Genomic DNA, 14,690 nt, shown 5'->3' with positions numbered 1-14,690 from the left:
TTTATTGAGAAATCAGTAGCAATGAGAGTTTCAAAACAGGTTAGTAGGACAGTTACAACAACTAATACATTGCATATTATTGTCTTTGTAGTAGTTATTCCTAGTACAAGATGCAGACATGTTATCTTGTCTAAACACTATTAGTTCAAAAAATTCCTCTCATTGAACGAAGAGAAAGTAACTATATATCTATGCTATTTTGGTTTTTTCAATAATTTTATTCAGTAACAAATAGCAATGAGACAGTTTCAAAACAGATTACTAACACATTTTCAATAATTAATACATTGCATATTGTAGTGTTAATAGTTATTCACTGTGCAAGATGCCGACATGATATCCTGTTTCAAACACTATTAGAATAAACCTCTCTATTCATTGAATTAAGAGAATGGATCTATGTATCTACCCTATGTTGAGTATATCGATACAAAATGGTCGTTCATTTCTATCCCACGTTTTTGGTTAGTTTTGTCAGAAAAGGGTATTCCAATGTCATTTAAATACTGTAGGTGCATGAATTCAACAAAAGATCCAAATATAGTCCAGTAGTCCATAATAGTAGTGAGTTATCCGTAGGACTGGCAATGTCAGAAGTTGTTGACTTGAACCTTTTACAGCTCAGCATATTAATATAGTTTACTTTTCGTACTTTGTTTTTATACTTTTCTGCTGGATGGTTAAAACCAAGATAAAGCAAGACCTATATAACAAAAAAATGTGACTTTTGTATCTTACAAAGTCAGTCAAATCCCCTCAGGACTTACCCTTAAACCCTGTATAGCAGTTTGTAGATCTTTTGTCAGTGTCACCTATGTGGATGAGTCACAGCCATTGCTTGACCAATTTGCTCTCTGTGAAAGCCTGAGACAATGTTTTCACTGTGACTGTCCTTCGCCATCCTCTGCATCATCAATCACTTTCCTCTGTGGCCCGATAATCTCCTATATCAGAAAATTTGGGACATCACTGAGTTACCAGATATTAAAGTACAGGTTCCCTTATGTCCAGAGGCCTCACAGACGTTGAAGGGCTAGGGCCAAATTTTGGCTATGCTTGTAGTCCTTTTTTATTCTCTAATTTTTTGGTCTGCAAACTTAAGTTGTTAACCCTCAAGAAGATAAGCTTAATGATATTATTACCTTAAAACATAGGCTGTTGAGCTTAACATCATTATCTGTCTGAATATCAAACACCTTAGACATAACATGGATCAGGTATTTTCTGTCAACCTTTGATATGCTGAACTTTAAATCCAGACAGAATATTAATAAAAATAAAAAGAATAAAAAAGTAAAAAAATAGAAATAAGTAATTATAAATTTTTACACAAAAATTTAGAAATAATATGGATTTTTTTTTTCTTAGTCTACTTGGCTAGTCTGTTTCTTTTGATTGGTGAATTGAGGCCATTTACATTGAAAGTTATAACTGGTGCATATTGGCTTATTTTTGCTGCTATTTTCCTTTTATAGATTCCTTACTTTTTCCCTCTTTTTAATTAGTTGCCCTATTTGGTGGTTCCTTTCTGTTGTTCTTGAAGCTGCGATCACTTCTATCTCTTTCTAGAATATCTGTCAGTGCTCTTTGTAGGTTTGGTTTGGTGGTCATGAATTTCTTCAATTTTTTTTGTCATGGAAGGATCTTATTTCACCATTGAATTTTATAGATAGTTTTGCAAGTTATATCCATCTGGATTACAAGTTATTTTCTTTCAGGACCTGAAATTCTTCACTCGAAGCTCTTCTGATTTGATGGTTTGTGTTGAGTAATCTTCTAACATTCTGAGGGGCTTTTCATTGTAGGTGATCTACTTCTTTTTTCTAGCAGCTTTTATTATTCTATTCTTTTGCTAAATTTCTGACATCTTGATTACTATGTGTCTAGGTATAGATTTATTGTGACTATGGCTGTGTGGAGTTCTGTATACCTCACTTTTTGGTATGTCAAGTTCTTTTCTCATGTTTGTAAAATGTTCTGCTAGTACTTCTGCAAATAGTCTTTTTATGTTATCTGTACTATCTCCCACTGCTTCATTGTCACCTATTCTTCTTATAAGATTTTTCTTTGTATTGTCTTGTAGCTGCTGAATTATTTCCTTATTCCTTGTCAGTTTTAAGAGATCCTTTATTCTGTGTTCATTAGCTTCAACACCTTCTTCAAGGTCTAAAAGTATATCTTTAGTTTCATTCAAGCAGTTTTTCCAGCTTTCAATGGAGTTTTTAATTTCTTGAGTATTTGTTTGAATCTGTTTCATGCATTCTAGTTCTTTTCTGTATTGTCCATTCAGTGTTTCCATCATTTTTCTATTCTCCTCTATTTTTCTATGTACATTTTCTTTAGCTATGCTTAGAAATTCTTTCACAATTGTTGTCCTTTCTTTTTGGACCTGAGAGATTATTTCTGATCTTAATTCTTCAACAGCCTGATGGATTCATTTCTTTACTTCAGTTTCTATCATTCCAGGGATTTCAGGTGTGTGATTTCCAAGTTCTTATATGTCATCATCTCCTGGATTTGTACTGGGTGTGCTAGATGACTGAGATTGACTTTTGCTCCTGCTATTTGGCATTTTGAAGCTCCCAGAATCACCCAGACAGAGTCCCACAGGCTGCCCAGAGTCTGCCAAAGTTCTTAAATGGCACCAGGAAAGCTCCACACCTGCACACACGGGGCCTACAGATTGTAGCTCTCCTCCCTTTATATTTATTATGGAAATAGAAATTAAAATTTATTACCTGTTTTTCAGACCATAAAAATATATATAAAGGTTATATCAAAATTAAATGCTAACCCACAATGATATGCCAGCTAACATCCACTAGAATAGTTAAAATTAAAAAGACTGACAACTCCCAGTTTTGAGGAAGAGTGGAACAAGTACAGTGATTGGAACACTCATCCATGGCTGACAGGAATATAAATTGATAAGCTACTTTTGAAGATAGTTGGGCAAGGGTTTGGAAGATAACTCAGTGGCACAAGTGCCTGCCTGGAAGGTACAAGGTCCTAAGTTAGATCCTTAATACCAAAAAAAAAAAATTGGCAAAGATTCTAGAAAGTTAAATGTAGGCTTTTCATACTATCCAACAATCTCTTTTTATGTATTTACCCAAGAGAATTAAGAACATTTATTCACACAAAGTCCAAGTGAGAATGTTTAGAACAACTTTACAAATAACACCCCCCAAATCAGAATCACTACATATGATCAACATCAAGTAAAACAATCAATAAAAGTTGTAGTGTATCCTACTCATTAACATAAATACAAACACCGCTATGTACAACAATGCGTGTAAATCTCAGAAATAGTACGCAGCACAAAATAGAGCAGATTGTTTCAGAATTACAATTACAATATGAAATTCTAGTAAAAATTAGCAAAACTAATGTTTTGTGGATGCCTAGGACCAGGGCAGAAAGTGAATTCGCTGTTGAAGGACATATGAAACTTCTGGGGAGAAATGAGAATGTTTTACAGGTCATTGTGATGTACTTATATGGATATACACCATTGCTGAGCTTCATTGGATTGTACATGGTGTATTTTACTGGATGTACTATATCTTAATGGAGCTAATTTTTAAAAATTTAAAAAACCCTAACTTTACAAGGACATTCCCAACACTGGCAAGATAGCTGAAATGAAGAAAAAAACAGTCTAGCCCCAATTCATACTACTAGAAGATTTTATACAGGTAAAATTTGAGAGAAACAAGTAGGTCCAGAGAAGCAGTTTCAATACTTGGAAAATTCGGATCACATTGTGTGATCATTAAAAATATATGAATTTAACTAGGAAAATAAATATTATTTACAATATGAGAAGAAAAATTGTAAAAGGAATCATCTCAGTGTCCAACAATAGCAAAGTTATTGGGAAAATTTTAACACATTGATTCACTAAATATATTATCAAATGTTTACAAATAATTATAGAATCAATAGAGCAAAAATGTATACATAAGGCTGGGAAGACAGCACAGCAGCATAAGCACCAGACTGGCATGATCAAGGTCCAGAGTTTGATCCTTGGTACTGCAAAACAACAAATAAAAAAGTAGAAAAAATATGAAAAATGTATACATATAATACTTTTAAAAATAGAAAATTATGTCTATGCAATATTATAGCTGAAAGATTTTATTTATGTGACCAGAATTGAAAGGAAAACATAGGAAAATCATTGTATTTGTAGAGACAGGCAATACTGTGAGAGGCTGTCCATTTACCTCTGAAATGCTATCATTCTAGAAGAAATAGCAAAGAGATGCTAAGTGGCCTTCTTTGTATCCTAAAATCATGATCAGTTTCTCTGAGGACTCTGTGCTGCTCATGCAATTGAGACAGGGCAAGATCACTGTGCGCAGGGGACTTCAGGGGAGAGTTTGTCTATATTCACCTGTGAAAGAAAATGTAAGTCACGCTTTCTCTTCCCTATCTGAAATCCATAGTTGTTTACCCTTTTCAAGCTTTATGTCTCCTAATGAGCCCTCTGTTACTTATGATTTACTGGTAATTGTGCTAGTTTTTCCTTTACTGAATAATAAATTTACCAGCTTAAAGAAACCCTTATTTCCTTCCTTCCTCCCTTCCTCCCACATTTCCTCCCTCCCTGCCTGCCTTCCTCCCTCCCAGCCAGGACTCCAGATATTGCCTCTCTGGCTTCTTCAGTTATCCAGGAGACAATCTATGTGTACCCTGGACTGCACTCCTTTCTGGGCATCCACACGCACCTCTCTGCTTGCTTGCTGGATGCCAGCTGTGCTTTCTTCAGTTTCTGGTCATACGGTTCTTTCAAAGGTCCTCTCATAACACTGCACTGAGTTCCTTAAAGCCAGAATAAGTTTCTACCTCACGCGTAATGCCTAGTCCCTGTTTCTAGGGATTTCACTTGGATGAATTCAGTCCTGCTAGAATAAACTGCTTTTTTATTTAAAAACTCAAGTGATTTTGATAATTATATTTGAAAGTTTCTTCACCTTTTACATGATGTAAAGTAGTCACAGGGGTGACATTCCAGCATAGTCATGGGTCCTTGCCACAGTATGGGATGGTACACAAGGAGTAAGAACAATGGGCTCTGCCTCAGAAGTCCAAGCCATTGTAACTGATACTTGTTATATCATACTTATTATATTATTTAATTATATTCATAGTTTTGGTACAGAAAAAAAAGATAATTCCTACAATGATTAAACCTAAACTCATATGTATCTACTACAAGTCCTGGAAGGATTTTTTTTTTTTACCCTTTTTTTTTGGGACAGGTTCTCACCATGTAGTGCTGGATGGCCTTGAACTCATCATGTAGCCTAGGCTTGGCTCAGACTTTCGATGATCTTCCTGCCTGCGCCTCCTGAGTGCTGACATTGCAGGTGTGTGTCATCACCGTGACCAGTTGAGATCTGAAAGGAAGTCACTGGGGATATGACTAGAAAGAGTATATCTCCTTCCCCCCTTTCTTATCTCTGTCTTCTTCCTGCCACCATGCTATAAGCTGCTTCTCCTCTGCCATGCCCTGATGGCATGCCACCCTCCCTTGGGCCCAGCTGAGCGAGAACTGAAACATCTACAAACTGAGCCAAAATTCACCCTTCCTCCTTTAATACTTGTGGGTTTCAGGTATTATGTTTCAGCGACAAGAAAGTATGACATTTATTTACTGTCTCAGATTAGAGAAATATTTCCAGAAAACACCATTTAAAGTCAAACAACAAATTTGAGGGCTTGGTATGGCAAAGCACATTAAAGATCTTACTCACTAAGGAGGAAAAATTAAAATATTCATAATTCATGTGGCTTTTCTTTCCATAGAAATTAAAATGTGTTCAATCTCCTGAAGAAACATCTATATTCACTATGATTTAGGTCACTAACTTAATCTTACAGAAGAAAATAGATGGGAAAAGTGACATCATTTCTTACCTATTGGAAGCATAGTTGAGAAACAGTAACAGGGACAGCTTTATTTCTTATCCTTTACTTCTCCAGGGCACTTCAGAATTTCCAAAGTGAATTCATGGGTATGATCTCACTTAATTCTTAATATAATGGTGCAATATAGGCATTATTATAATCTCCCCTTTTAGTTGGGAAGGTCAATGTAGGTCAATCATGGTCACACACGTGGCCACATCACTTGCCCAGGGTAAGAGTGTTCTCAGCAAACAAAGCCTGGTTCAGTTTCTTTTAGTTAAAATCACATTTTCTGTCTGCCAAGAAGTCAGATATGAAAAAGTGCTTTCACAGAATTATTCTGGCTGCAAATGGAAGCCAACACATGTTTGCTTTAAATAATAAATGCTTCATGTAACAAGAAGTTCAGGCTTATCGAGAACTTGAGGTATTTCTATCCAGCTGCTCTGCTGTATGCAGAGATAGTCTTTTCCTAAAATCTGTTCCCTTCGTAATCAAAAGATGACTGCCAGTGATAGGGCTATGCTTTGGTGTTTGAGGGAGACATAACAACCTTTCTCCATATCTATAGCAGACTTTTTCTTCAGTCCTGTTGAATTTCTAGGATCTCAAGTTCATCTCTGGACCTTTGCTGATGAGTAGCTTAGGAATCAGGTTGGAACCTCTAGGTGGGGGTTGGAGAATATCTCTGAGTAGGGGAAGGAGGAAACCTGGACAAAGTCTTTTCTACTTACGTAAGAAAAAGGGGGAAAAGATGTCAGGCAGGCAATTAAGCCTGTCAGTTTCAGATGTGTCTTCTGACCACATCCAAATGAATCTCTTCATCCAGGTTCTACAATTGCTCTTTACAGTCTTGGCTGAATCTTGGACACGCCAACCACATTGTGTGGTTATCCCATGCACCATGGAAAGCAGCACCAAGAAGAATACATAAAGGGACAGGTGCTCCTTCTGTAATCTGAGACCTTCACCTGCCGTGGGAGGGTCGCTTCCATGAAACAACTGCATGTATTGCTTTCCTATAACCACTGCAACAAATTAACTCCAACTGATGATTCAAACCAACCCAAATGTATTAGCTTATAGTGCTAGAGGTCAGAAATCTAAGCAAGACAGAAGAGCTGTCTTTGGTGAAAAATCTCCTCTACCTGTTCTGTGGGCTCCTAGCAGATATTGACTTGTGATCCTTTATCCATCTTAAAAGAATATCAGTCCAACCACTGATATAGGTTTCATGTCATCTTCTCTGTCTTTGTCTCTACTGCTTGCTTTTTTTTTTTTTTTTTTTTTTTTTTTTTTTTTTTTTTTTTTTTTTGCAGATCTGGGGATTGAACTCAGGTCCTTGCACTTGCCAGCAAAGCACTTATTCTACTGAGCCATCTCCCCAGCCCTACTGCTGCTTCTTAATAGGGAACCTTATAAATACGTTGATAATCCAGCATCAAAATTCTTAGATCACTCATATTTGGTGAAAAATCCTTTTGTGATTAAGATTCTAGGGTCTGGGACATGCATATCATTTTTTGTGGTGAAGGGGGCAGTTATTCAGCCTTCAAAACATACAACTCCGCCAGAACCAGAATCTGTTCCTACACCTACCTGAAGACATTCTGAAAAAATCTCTTCACTGTTTGAGAGGCCTGTTTTCCCTTAGTTCTTCCATTTTTTTTTCAAGACAAAACAAGGCCACTGTTTATTCATCTGAGCACAAACAGTGTATGAACGCTTCATAAGTCACAAAAATGGACAAATATCTTGGTATCCTAGCTAATCAAAGTGACTGCTGTTTCTTGACCAATTACAGCATTGCCCTTATTTTTAAAAAATTAAAACATCTTTTATTTATTTATATATTTGGTACAGGGTCTCACTGGGCAACTCAGACACATAGTGATCCTTCTGTCTCAGTCTCCCCAAGGCTGGGATTATAGGCATTCACCACCAATCCCAGTTTGGTGACCAGCACAGCATGTGGTACTGGGGATCAAATCCAGGCCCTTGTGCTTGCCAGGCAGATACTTAGCCCACCAAACTATCTCCCCAACCCTACTCTGCTTTTAGATGGTTCTTACTATGGATAACATCTACTTAGCTAGCCAGTTAGTTCTTCCATTTTAAGTCTGCATTTAAGACTCATCCACAGATCCATAGACCACACTACAAAATGATCCCACTGGGAGGGTGACACCTCTTGTGTTAACTCAGGACCCTTCTATCTTGAATGGATTACAAGCATACAAATAGGAGTGATGCAATGTCACAGGTCACCTCATCGCCACCACCAGAGAGGAAATGGAGAAGCCAGAAATCAGTCAGAGAATGGGGACAGAGGACAGGAGGTAAAGGGGTACTCAGGAAAATTCCCTAGCAGAGCTCCTGAGTATTTTGACTCCTGTAAGTATACAGTCTCTGGAGAATAATCCAATAGATACATCTCATGACTCAAAGCCCAGGGCTAGGCTTTTGCCAGAACTTCAGAAAACAACATACCACACATGTTATTGCTTTTCATAATAGGATGCAACACTCTCTTTAAAAGTAAAATAAACTTATTTTAAAGAAAACTTTGTGCATACTTCAAAGACAGTATTATATATTTAAAGAAAATTTTATTATATTCAAAAAGGAAAAAGCAGTGAACCCAATAGAAAATAACCATAAAAGGAAATATAATTTTAAAATGTTAATGTCAATAATTGCAACTAGGTGCCTTGATCTGTTAAGATGTCTGAGTATAAGGCCTGAACTGCTGATTTATTTTACTTATGAGTATTGTCACTACTTGCATCCACTTACCAATAAAAACCTCAAGTTTATCTTTTTTGGAGCTGGTAATACTCACTGCATAAAAATGCCACAACATTTTTATCCATTTCTCAGCTGATGGACATTCGGGATGTATGTAAGATTTAGCTATGACAAATTACTCTGCAATAAACATAGGTGCACATATGCATTGTGGTATGTTTTCAGTTCTTCCAAGAAAATACCCAGAAGGGGAGTAACTGGATTGAATAGAACCTGTAATCCTAGTTTTTTGAGGAATCTCCACACTGATTTCCATGATTGTGCCATACTGCACTCCCCCTAGCAGCGGAGAAGTGTTCCTTATCATCGAGAACATAGCCATTCTTTCTGGAGAGAGATGAAATCTGTGTTACTTTAATTTGCATTTCTCAAATGACCAATGATATTGAACATTTTTTGATGTATTTATTTTGTAATTCTTTATCTGAGAAGTATATATTCATTTTGGATGCCCATTTTTTGGTTGAGTCTTTGAATTTAGGAACCTGAATTTTTAAAATTCTTTGTATGTTCTAGAAAGAAGTCCTTGACTGAGGGACAGTCAGCTAATTTTTTTTTTCTCAATTTGTGGGTTTTCCTTTTACTCTACTTGTGATTTCTTTTGATGTAAATATACTGTTTTGTGGTACCAGGGATTGAACTCAGGACCCTGCAACTGCCAGGCATGTGCTTATCCTACTGAGCTATCTCCCCAGCCTGTAAAGATACTTTTGAAAAAGATGAGATCCAAGTTGTTGATTCAAGTGTTAAACATGCAGTTTTATTTTTGTTTATGAACTCTCTTACCCTATGTCTTGATGATCTCTATACACTTTCTCCTCCAGTGGAATTAGTTGTTTTAATATTTAAATCTTTGATCCATTTTTACTTTAATTTAGTTCATGGTAATAGACATGGGTCTAATTTTCACCTTTGGCATCTCAAAAGCCAGTTTTTTGTCAGAACTATGCTGATTTTATCTCAGTGATTTTGTAGCATAATTTCAAGTAAGAATTATGATACCTCCTGCCTTTCCTTTGTTCCCCAGGATTGCTTATGCTCTTCCAGGTTTCTTCTGGTTCCAGATGAATTTTAGGAATGTTTTCTCTTGCTCTGTGAAGTATACTAATGTTATTTTAATCAGAATTGCATTGAATCTGAATAAAATTTTTCAGAGTATGGCCATTTTCACAACGTTGGCTCTTTCTATCCATGATGAAGGAATATCATTCTATTTTCTGAAATCCTCTTTGATCTTTTTCAGAGTACTGTAATTTTCACTGTATAAATATTTTATTTCCCTTCTGAGATTGATTCCTAAGTACTTCATTTTAGGGGGTGTTATTGTGAAAGGCATGATTTCCCTAATTTCTTTCTTGGTGCCTTCTTTGTTTGTGTACAGAAATACTATTGATTTTTGTCTTGATTGTATCCTGCTATCCTCCTGAATTTGGTTATTAAATCAACAATTCTCTTGGAGTTGTGGGGTCTTCCATGTAGAGTATTATACCATCTGTGGATAATGATATTTTAACTTCTTTTCCAATTTTTATTCCTTTTATTTCTCTCTCTTGTCTAATGGCTCTGGCTAATGTTTCCAGAACTATATTGAGCAGAAGTGGTGACAGTGGGTATCTCTCTCTTGTTCTTGATTTTAAAGTAAAGGCATTCTGCTTCTGTCCATTTATTATGATGTTGACTGATGGTTTGTCATAGGATGCTTTTGTCAAACTGAGATGCAGACCATCTGTTCCCATTTTCTGCAGTGTTTTCATCATGGCTGAGTGTTGGACTTTGCCTAAAGCATTTCTGCATCTATTGAGATGATCATGTGGTTTTTGTCATTAGCTCTATTGATGTGGTGTATTACATTTATTGATTTGCATATATTGAACCATCCCTGCATTCCTCGGATGAATTCCACTTAGTCATGATGTACAATCTTTTTGATGATTTGCTGTATTTCATTTGCTAGTATTTCATTGAGTATTTTGGCATTTATGTTCACTAAGAAGATTGGTCTGTAGTTCTCTTTTTTTGGTCAGGGTAACACTTGCCTCTAGGAAAGTGCTAGGGAGAATTCTTCCCTTTCAATTTCATTAAGGTGGTTGAGGAGTATTGGCATTACATGTTCTCTAAATTTTTTGTAAAATTTAGCTATGAATTCATCAAGACCTGGGATTTTCTTTGTTGGTAAGTTTTTCTGTTGAATTTTCAATTTCATTGAGGGATATTGTGTTATTCAGAATTTTTGAAATTTCTTCATAATTCATAAGTATCTAGGAATCTGTCCATTACTTCTGTGTTTTCCAACCTGAGAGGGTAAAGATTTTTGAAGTAGGTATCGATGATCTTCTGAATTTCTATAGGATCTGCATTGATTTCATCCTTTTCATTCTTTATTGCCTGAATATTTTTTTCTTTCCTTTTTTGATAAGGTTGGTTATGGGGTTTATCAATCTTTTATATTCTTTTGAAAACCCAACTCTTCAATTCATTAATTCTTTATATTGTTTCCTTATTCTCCATATGGTTAATTTCTGCTCTGATCTTTATAATTTCTGCCCTTTCATAGGCTTTGGGCTATAACTGCTCTTCTATTTCTAGAAGATTGAGGTGCAGTGTAAGGTTGTTTATTTCAGCTCGTTTTATTTTCCTGATGTCAGAATTCACTGCTGTAAATTTCCCACTTGGGACTGCTTTCGTTGCATTCCACAGGTTCTGGTAAGTTGTATTTCCATTTTTGTTTCATTGTAGATATTGTTTAATTTCTTCTTTAATTTCATCTGTGATGCATTAGTTGTTCTGGAGAATGTAATTTAATTTCTATGTGATTATGGATTTTTTGCTATTTCTTTTGTCAATAAGTTCCAATTTCATTGTATTATGATCAGATAATGTGCACTGGATAATTTCAATTTCTTCGCACTTACTTAGCCATTTTCTATGTTCTAGTATATAGTCTATTTTGGAAAGCATTTCTGTGTAGCTGAGAAGAATGTATATTCTGGTGTTTTGGGGTAAAATACCCTAAAGGTATACTAAGTCCATTCTTTCACAAGTACAGTTTATTTCTGTTACTTCTTTGCTGATATTTTGATGACTTGAGCTATCTCTTTGTGTCAGTGAGGTAATAAAGTCTTGTATTACAATTATGTTATTGCTCATTTAATTTTTCATATCTGTTAAAATTCATTTTATACAATTGAGTTCTCCTATATTGGATGAATATATATTTATAATTGTAATCTCTTCCTCTTGTAGTTTTCCCCTAACAAGTATATGGTAACCTTCTTTTTCTCTTTTAAGCATGGTTGAAGTTGACATCAGAAAACAAAATAGCTACCCATGTTTTTTCTGGGTTTTTGTCACATGGAGCATTGTTTTCCATACTTTGACTTTCAACCTCTGAATATCCTTCATGTTAAATGTGTTTCTTGTGTACATCACATTGTTTTGTTTTGTTTCTTCATCCACTCTGCCAGTCTGTTTTTTTTGATTGGTGAGTTCAGGACATTAACACTGATGGTTATAAGTGATATGTACTGGCTTATCTTTGTCATGTTATTTTCATGCTGTAAGTTCCATAATTTCCCCTCTGTTTAATTGCTTGCTCTGCTTGGTGTTTCCTTTCTATCATTGTTCTTGAAGTTGTGGTTATTTTTGTCTCTTTCTATAATATCTGTCAGTACTCTTTGTAGTGTTGGTTTAGTGGCCATGAATTTCTTCAGTTGTTCTTTAGCATGGAAGTATCTTATTTCTCCACTAATTTTGATAGGTAGCTTTTCAGTTTATATCAGTCTGGATTGGAATTTGTTTTTTTTTCAGGAACTGAAATACTTTACTCAACCCTTTTATTGACAATGATTTGTGTTGAGAAATCTTCCATGATTCTGATAGACTTTCCACTTACAGGTGTTCTTTTTTATCTAACATCTTTTAATATTATATTCTTTTATTCTTTATTATTATGCTTCCAGGTATAGATTTATTTTTGTTATAGGTAAATAGAGTTCTATCTGGCTCAGTTATGTGTATGTCAGATTCTCTGTCCATGCTTAGGAAATTTTCTGCTTCTATTTCTGCAAATAGTCTTTTTTTATGTCATTTGTGTTGACTCCTACTGTTTCCTTGATACCTGTTAGTTTTATATTCTTTTTCTTTGAAATGTCTTGTTGCTGCTGAATTATTTCCTTGTTAGTTTTAAGAGATTTTTCCTTTGTCATTCATTAGCTGCAGTGCTATCTTCAAGATCTGAAAATCTGTCTTTAGTTTCATTCAAGCGATTTTGCTAGCTTTCAATGGGATTCTTAATTTTCTGGATATCTGAATCTGTTTCATATCCATTGTAATTCTTTACTGTATTGTTCATTCAATGTTTCCATTATTTTTATGCACGTCTTTTCTATCTATCTTTAGATATGCTGAACAATTATTTCATAGTTGCTGTCACTTGTTTGTTTGTTTTTTTTACCTGAGAGATTATTTGTAGTGTAATTTATTCTGTAGCCTGATGGATTTGTTTGTTTCCTTCAGTTGCTATCATTTCAGAAATTTCAGATGTGTGATTTCCAAGTTTTTCTACGTCCTTCTCAGCTCGACTTGTTCTGGGTAGGCTGAAGGTCTAAGATGGCCTTTTTCTTTCATTTTGACATTTCTGAAGCTCCCAAAGTTTGCCAGAGCTCAGCATGTCTCCTGCAAAGATAGAGGGATCTGGTTTCAGGTCACTGAGGCTCCAGTTATTGTGGAAGAATGTGGCAGGGCTTACAAGGCCCACAAATCTGTCCAGGGCTCAGCACAGCTAATTGTGGGGGAGATGGGTTGAAGCTGAATCATGTAAATATATATTTTTTATATTGTCAGAAACTACATGGAGAAAGTACAGGTGAGGAAAATATTGTGCAGTGAAACAAATTAAAAATTCTCACTCTTCATCTCACCCACTCTCCAGACCCTCTATACAGAAACTGACAGCCCACCCCAAGCCCTCTGAGTCATCCCCACCTGCCACCCTGTACTGCCCTCAGTCCCTTTCTGCCTCCTTTTTACTCTTAATTATCTGGACTACACATTTTATCATTATTGAATTCTAACTCTTTCTAGTAGAAATATGATTTATTCCTTTCTTACTCTTCCCTGCATAAAGGATTTCAAATTAAATCAATCAATACATTATTTTATTCTCACCTATTTAAAAGAGCAAGCTATTGATTGACTACATTCAAAGAATGGAATTATTGATACTATTCAGGTACAAACAGAATAGAGGCTTTCCAAAATTTAGACATGAGTTTCTAAAAACATGGGCACAATTTCTCTAAAATTTCTTTTGTGTTTTTGCTAACTGTGGTTTGAAATATGTAGTTAACAACAATTTTTAGTGTACCCATCATTAGTGTATCCATCCATGGGGCTGCATCAATGTGTACTATTACCCCATCTGAGGTATCTTTTATATTTAGCAAGGATTATAATGATAAAAGAGTGCTATAGACTCCATTGCCAGTTACAGCAACATACATCAAAGGCTTACAGGTCCCAGGCACAATTATCTGAATACAAGAATATAAAGCAGTAATATATTTTATAGGATGAAATAATATTTGTGCATTCATTATTTGTATATTACTTAATATAATCAACTGTGTGTTATTAATATATTGCATTAGATATAACACGTACTATCCAATCTGTACCAAGATGGTGCGTATTTTCTAATGCATGCAAAAAGTGTAAAACTTATGATGCATTTTTACATTCACTCTCCCATGGCTGGATCTGCCATACCTGTTTGTGAGCCTGCTATTTTGGCCCTTTGGTTAGATGTAGAGCCCACGATATTTTGGCAGGAAGAGTGGGCCAGAGAGATGGCTCAGTAGAATAAGCACTTGCCTGGCAAGTACAAGGGCTTGAGTTCAATCCTCGGTTCCAAAGAAGAAGAAGGAGGAGGAGGAAGAAGAGGAGGAGGAGGAGGAGGAGGA

This window comes from Octodon degus, unplaced genomic scaffold (assembly GCF_000260255.1).
Source record: "Octodon degus isolate 3935 unplaced genomic scaffold, OctDeg1.0 scaffold00362, whole genome shotgun sequence".
NCBI classification, from domain to species: Eukaryota; Metazoa; Chordata; class Mammalia; order Rodentia; family Octodontidae; genus Octodon; species Octodon degus.
The sequence above is the reverse complement of the archived record's forward strand: the minus strand, read 5'-3'. Positions refer to the sequence as shown.